Source organism: Camponotus floridanus, unplaced genomic scaffold (genome assembly GCF_003227725.1).
Source record: "Camponotus floridanus strain SB8 unplaced genomic scaffold, Cflo_v7.5 scaffold153, whole genome shotgun sequence".
Lineage (NCBI taxonomy): Eukaryota > Metazoa > Arthropoda > Insecta > Hymenoptera > Formicidae > Camponotus > Camponotus floridanus.
In genome coordinates, this window is record NW_020229274.1 from 175723 (window position 1) to 182765 (window position 7043).

At 39.1% G+C, this 7043-nt stretch overlaps 1 long non-coding RNA gene across 1 annotated transcript; it reads left to right on the forward strand.

Annotated features, from left to right (window-relative positions):
- The first annotated feature begins 405 nt into the window (after positions 1 to 405).
- On the forward strand, positions 406 to 6706 carry LOC112637341. Its single transcript, XR_003122503.1, has 3 exons — positions 406 to 701; positions 949 to 1420; positions 6597 to 6706. It is a non-coding gene; the product is annotated as an uncharacterized LOC112637341 (long non-coding RNA).
- Positions 6707 to 7043: the final 337 nt, after the last annotated feature.

Sequence of the window (7043 nt, forward strand, 5' to 3'; positions counted from 1 at the left end):
GACAGCCGAGGGAAATTTATAAGAGCAGAGGATCCTGTCCCAGAGAGCCCTGCATCGTGAATCCGGACAGGGGAGAGCAGCATGGCCTCCCCTCGACAGCCGGGAACGACAGCCGCTGCGACAGCCATCCTCCAGGAGAGGATACGTCCGGGAAGGACTTCACCCGGGCCATATAAGGGCCCGCGACAGCATTTAGATTTGGCGCTATTTCGCGCGGGGCGCGTTAATGCCTCGCGTGGCGCGCGAGGCGCCGGGACCTCGCGCGTGTCGGCCGCTAATTGGCCGGGGGTCCGCGCATCCCCCTGCGCGGCCAACGACCCCGCCATCGACCCTGGATCGCGAGATCCAGGATCCAGGGCTCACTTTGCCGCGGCCGCTCGACTGAAGCAGTCAAGAAGTATATTGGGTGCTTTCCAATTGAGATATCCCTAGACACTTTTATGCACACGGCGACACAAGTCGCGTTCCAATTGCCGTAACTGCCGACACAACTTTACACATCCGTACTCAGCTCGAGGGCTACTAGTCAACTTGTGTAACCTTCTGTTTTCTAGGGACAAATGAAATATGCGGTTACAGACTGACGGCGATTATGTTGGCAATTTTCTTTTCGTTTTATCCTTTTTAATTAAAAGACAACCATTAAAGTACACCATACAAATACAAAAATGGACAATAAAAATATTAAAAGTATCATTGAAGTAAGTAATTCAAATTAATGAGTTTTTGTACAATTAATTTTTTTATTATATTTAATAAATAAAATAAAATTGTCTCTTTTGCATATTTGCAGGTTAGATATATTACTGATTAAATTTTCATTCATATTTATATATTAATATAATATGCATTTATATATTTTATTTATATATTATTTATATATTATATAATATTATGCATATATATACATCTATGTATGTTAATAACTTTGCTTCGAATTATTTACAGACTAATTACACAAATTTTACGTGTGCAACATGTTTTTCCCTTTTACCAAATGGAGAAGAATTGTATGAACATATTTGCTTTAAGGAAAAAACTATTTATTCGAATGAGGGCGTTATTTATTGTTTGAGTGATGATCAAGAAACTTTCATCGAATTTGATGCCTGTCTACACGCAATGGTCAATCCATTTTATATATCGATGCTATCACCCTCAGCATGGATTAAAAAATATCAAGATGGACATGGTTATGAAGAATCCTAACCCTCCACTCGAAAGTCGCACATTAACTTTGTTCCAATTGAGTCGTGCACATCGCTACACTTTGTGCCTTCCTGTGTATGTTTGTGTTAAGATGTGTTAAACAATTGGAAAGCACCCATTGTGTATTATCGTATGAGTGGGCTCGAGAACGAGACAGACCGTGAAGGACGAGACCGAGGATCATCCCCGCAGCCGGGAGAAGCCTTCATCGGTGAGGTTGCCCACGTAATTTTGTGCTCCGCGAGCGTGATTGTGTCCGCTCGCCGGCCGTTCTGTCGCCGTCGCCATTACGTTTCTCGCGACCGCTCGAGCCTTCTGCTGAGTCGGTCGATTTTGTGCATTTCGGGCGACAGGAGACAAGCGGCTGAGGAAGCGCGGACACTGGCGACGGAAGTGCGTATCGTAGGGTAATTCTCGTCTCTCTCCGGGTGTCAGGGTGCGTAATACGCGTAGCATTCGATCGTTGGGTATTGACCGCGTGCATCGTAAATCGCGAGCGATGCGTAGTTCGCACGGGCTGTCGTTTGGTTGTCGAGGCCGCGTCTCGCACCTCTGGAAGATGTCTCAGAGCGAGTCTGTGGAACGTAATTGGTCGTGATTAATGAGTCTTCGTGTAGTATCATCGTCGTTCGTGAATATTGCGTGAAACTGCGTATTATTGTCGCGTCCATTGTGTGCGTGCGAATTGATCGTCTCGAAAAAAAGAAACTTAATTCCTCGAAATTGTCGCGGTGTGCGGGTATCGCACGATTCTAAGTATCGATATCTGAGGTCAGGAAATTCCTGGCAAATATTGCGGCTATCGAAGGAGGCGCGGTGCGGGACTGTCGCCCGGCCTTCCTTATTGCCTTGAGACCGAGAAGATAATTAATTCTCACGCTGTTGAAGGTATCGGGGGTGTGACACAACATTGTCGCATCGCCCCGATTGCCAGAAAAATTTAAGTTGCGAGCGTCGCAGAAAAAGGCGGAAAAATCTCCGACCGCCGCCGGCTATCGAACTTCGCCGGTATCGTCCGCCAATCGTATGCGAGATCTCTCCTCGCGAAACTAATATCTTTTCGCTTATTGCGTAACTAATCGGCTGTCTTATTTCTGGGTTGTCGACTTCGAGTACGCTCGGAGGAAATTGCGAGATACGCAGTTAAGTAGTAAGATCTCCGCGAGGCTGTCGAAGCTGCGAATGATAGGCAGGTACTATCGCTCTCTCTCTCTATCGCGTATGGTACGACCGTTAGCGAGAATTCGAATTACCAAAATTCCGTTATAGAAATTATTGTTCTCAGGAGCTTCGACTGTAGCAAGCCTCCGTAATAGACGCTCTTTGTTAGACCGACTTAGAATATCGCGCGTTTTTCTAGCGTTTCGAGATTTATTGTCAGTTCGTGGCTAGTACATTATTTCTGTTTCCATTCTGTATCGAATTTTATTTCTTTTCTGTTAATACTTTCTTACTCTCTTAATAAATCTGTTATTTTTTTTTTTATTAAATCTCGCGTTCTTTATTTGGCTGGCGATCATCCGTGATTTCTGTGTCCGTCTTTGTCTGTCAATTTAGTAAGCTCGCTCAATCAATTAACTTTTTCTTTCAAACCCCGCCCCTCTACCGTTAGGCGAGCTAGCCAGCCCGTGGCGAAGCGGGCTGTCGTATCCTTTCGCGCTTTTCGAAAAATTCGTGAAAACTGGTACGTGAGAGACCGTGCCTGGCGCCCATTTCCGAGGTATCGGGACGGCCTTCGCTCCGCCGCGGCTCGCGCGCGGACACCCTCCATCCCTGTCCCGCTGATCGCGAGTACACCAAAACCCTTGTGTTTTTGACGGCGCTTCCGCTCCCCCGCGAGAATAAAAATTAGAATTGAAAAAGCGTCGCAATATATATATATAATATATATATATATATATATATATACACATATATATAGTATTAATATATAGTATTATACAGGGTCTACCAAAAGTGTGGAAACCCCTAAATATCTCGGAAAATATACGTTTTACAGAAAAGTGTTTCCAACAAAAGTTGTAGGGTTTAAGAAGATCTATATACTGATTCTATCAGTTTGACCTTGGATGGCGTCGTCAAGGTCAGGTCAAGGTCATATTGACTTTTTTAAATGACACCCCCTACATTTGATTGCATATTCTTATAGCTTAATTCAAGAGCTTTCCAAAACACTATAATAATGTTCATTTTTATTAAGTACTTTGCGAGTTATGAGGGTTGAATGATAGAGTAGCGCCGGTATTAACATTATCCAAGGTGTACTACATGGAGGTTACTCGCTCGGATTTGCATCTGTTGTGTGTGTGATCCAGCTAACTAAGGCAAGATCGGTCGTGGATCCAGTCAGCAAAAGCAAAGACCCAACCAAATTACAATCGAGCATTTAAAGACCTGGAAAGCAATCGACATAGTAAACAGTAAATAAATTTGTGGATGCTCATTTATCATAATAATTGTTCGAAATGTGTGCGTGTGCGTGCGTGCGGTGCGTGTATACAGAGATCAGGTTAGGTTGCACCAAACGATTGCAAATGTGTTTCAATGTGTTAAAGTAAATGCTGAAAGTGGCTGCCATTTACTTCCTGACAATATGCTAATCTTTGGTAGAATGTAGAAATGACTTTACGATTCGTTTCAAAAGGTATCAAAGCCATTTCATCCCTTATTCGCTGTATCAATTCGTGAATGGTTTTAGGTTTTGTTCTGTAAACCTTACTCTTCAGATATCCCCATAGATAATAATCAAGAGGAGTTAGATCTGGTGACCGAGGTGGCCAATCCTCTCCTCCCTCATTTCCGTTCCTTCTTCCTATCCACCGTAGCGGAAAAGTCTCATTTAAAATACGACGTGGTCCTGCACCAAAATGAGCAGGAGCTCCATCATGCTGAAACCATATTTCTTGGAAATTATTTGGAAAAGTATTCTGTATGGCTGGAATTATTTGATCAACAAGTAATCTCTCATACCTTTGAGCGTTCAAATATTCTTCAAAAAAAAACGGCCCTATTAAATAGCCATCTATTATTCCGCACCATACATTTATTTTTTGTGGATGTTGTGTGTGAGTTTCCCGCACCCAATTCGGATTCTCATCTGACCAGAAACGAAAATTTTGATTATTAACTTCTCCCGTTAAGGTAAAAGTTGCCTCGTCTGTGAAAACAATTTGATAAGGGAAGATGGGCCGGACATCTATTAGTGCCATCATTCTTTCACAGAAATGTATACGACGCTCCTCATCTCCGTTTTGCAATTCTTGAACGTATTGCAATTTATATGGATGGAACTTGTTCTTCTTTAAAATTCTCCAAACCGACATGGGAGCAATATCGTGAGTTTGAGCGACTCTCTGAACACTAGAATTGGGATCTTCAATAAATGTCTGCAGAACATCAAGTTGTTTTTCTTCGTTGGTTGCAGACAATGGTCTTCCTGACTTAGAGCGATTTCTTACGCTACCAGTTTGTCTAAAACGTTCTATTGTTTTTAACACAGTGGACTTATTAATTCAACGGTTCGGATACGTGTCATTAAATAATCGAACGACATCAGAGAACGATCTTTCGTTATCACCCCATCCACGCATCATGAGGATAGTGATTCTTTCACGTTCCGACAAGTCGCCAGCCATTTTTAAAACGTTTAATTTTAATTAATCGTACGTTGTATTTGGACGATAACAATTAATTTCTGCTTGCTCAAAGCTGAAGTTAGAAGGTGCTCGTTCTTTGATAGCTTTATACATTCTTAGTTGAATTTTAAATGCGAGTTAGACTGCATGTAGTGCGTCACATAGCGGTAAATGAAGGAACTAACGAGACGTTTCATACACGTTTTATGGAGCAATTTTTTGGCAATTTGACTTCAGCGAAATATGAGGATATGTTGAGGAATCGATCTTGCCTTAGTTAGCTGGATCACACACACAACAGATGCAAATCCGAGCGAGTAACCTCCATGTAGTACACCTTGGATAATGTTAATACCGGCGCTACTCTATCATTCAACCCTCATAACTCGCAAAGTACTTAATAAAAATGAACATTATTATAGTGTTTTGGAAAGCTCTTGAATTAAGCTATAAGAATATGCAATCAAATGTAGGGGGTGTCATTTAAAAAAGTCAATGTGACCTTGACCTGACCTTGACGACGCCATCCAAGGTCAAACTGATAGAATCAGTATATAGATCTTCTTAAACCCTACAACTTTTGTTGGAAACACTTTTCTGTAAAACGTATATTTTCCGAGATATTTAGGGGTTTCCACACTTTTGGTAGACCCTGTATATATACAGGGTGACCCATTTTAACTTAGGCAGCCAAATAACTCGAAAAATAAGCACACTACGAAAAAATGGTTAGAATCAAAATTTCGTCATTTCGAGGGGGACGTACAATGACGTTAAAATCAGCCCCCCACCCCTCCCCCTGGGCGGTGAGGGGGGGCAAGTTTGAAATCTTAAATGGAACCCCCTATTTTTCATTGCATATTCTTGTAGCTTATCTCGAGAGCTTTCCAAAACACTATAATTAAGTACCTTTTTATTAAGTACTTTTTGAGTTATAAAGCTTAAAATAATTTCTTAATTTTACATAAACCATAAAATATCTAGTAAACCATTCATTTTTCGATTATCTTACCTTCATACTTTTATGTACAAAATAATGAGAGGAATCAATTGGTGTAAAGAAAACATACAGTTGTTTTTAAGAAAAAATATGGAATTGTTAATTGCAAATTACATATTTTTTCTTAGAAACAACTATGTATTTTCTTTAGACCAATTGATTCCTCTCATTATTTTGTACATAAAAGTATGAAGGTAAGATAATCGAAAAATGAATGGTTTACTAGATATTTTATAGTTTATGTAAAATTAAGAAATTATTTCAAGCCTTATAACTCAAAAAGTACTTAATAAAAAGGTACTTAATTATAGTGTTTTGGAAAGCTCTCGAGATAAGCTACAAGAATATGCAATGAAAAATAGGGGGTTCCATTTAAGAAATTGAAGGTAACCTTTATGTGACCCTCAAATGATTATCCAAGGTCAAATTTTTGCCACCCATCTTCTGTCCCCTTCGAAGTCAAGCAACTTTTATTTGAAACATTTTGTTGTACATTCAAATATAAAAAAGTTATTGGAGTGGATCACTTAAAATGGCCCTGTATATATCATTTTGGATTTATATATATATATATATATATATATATATATATATATATAAGAATGTATTTGTTATTTTACGCGTGCGTACGTGCATGTGCGTGTGTGTGTGTGTGTGTGTGTGAGAGAGCGCGCGTGTGTGTTTAAATATATAAAATAATTATATCTCTCTATTTATCAAGCTATAATATGTTTCTCTCATATGTTTTATAGATATAAATGGTCTGCACGCAGAGAGAGGAAGAATGGAGAGCAGACGAGGAAGAAGTTCGAGAAGAGGAAGCAGATTTTTTAGAAGAGGAGGAGTAGGAAGAGGAAGAGGCCGCGGAAATATAATTTTTAATTTTTTTATAAATTTTTTTTCATTTTTTCTACTACAGTAAATATTTCTTCTAAAGTAAAGATATATAAGAATATATAAGAATAATATTATAATTTAATAAATTTATAAAATTTTAATAAAAGTCTAATTTTATTTTGTAGTATAATATTATATTTAGAAAACACTGATTATTTTAGTTATTTTATTTTATTATTTTATTGCACTTTAGAATCTTCACTACTATTATTTTATTTTAAATATGTTTTATCTGTGAACATGTAAGACATATTGTTTACTTTCTAAAATCACATTTTCATATTTGTAAAAATAACATTGTA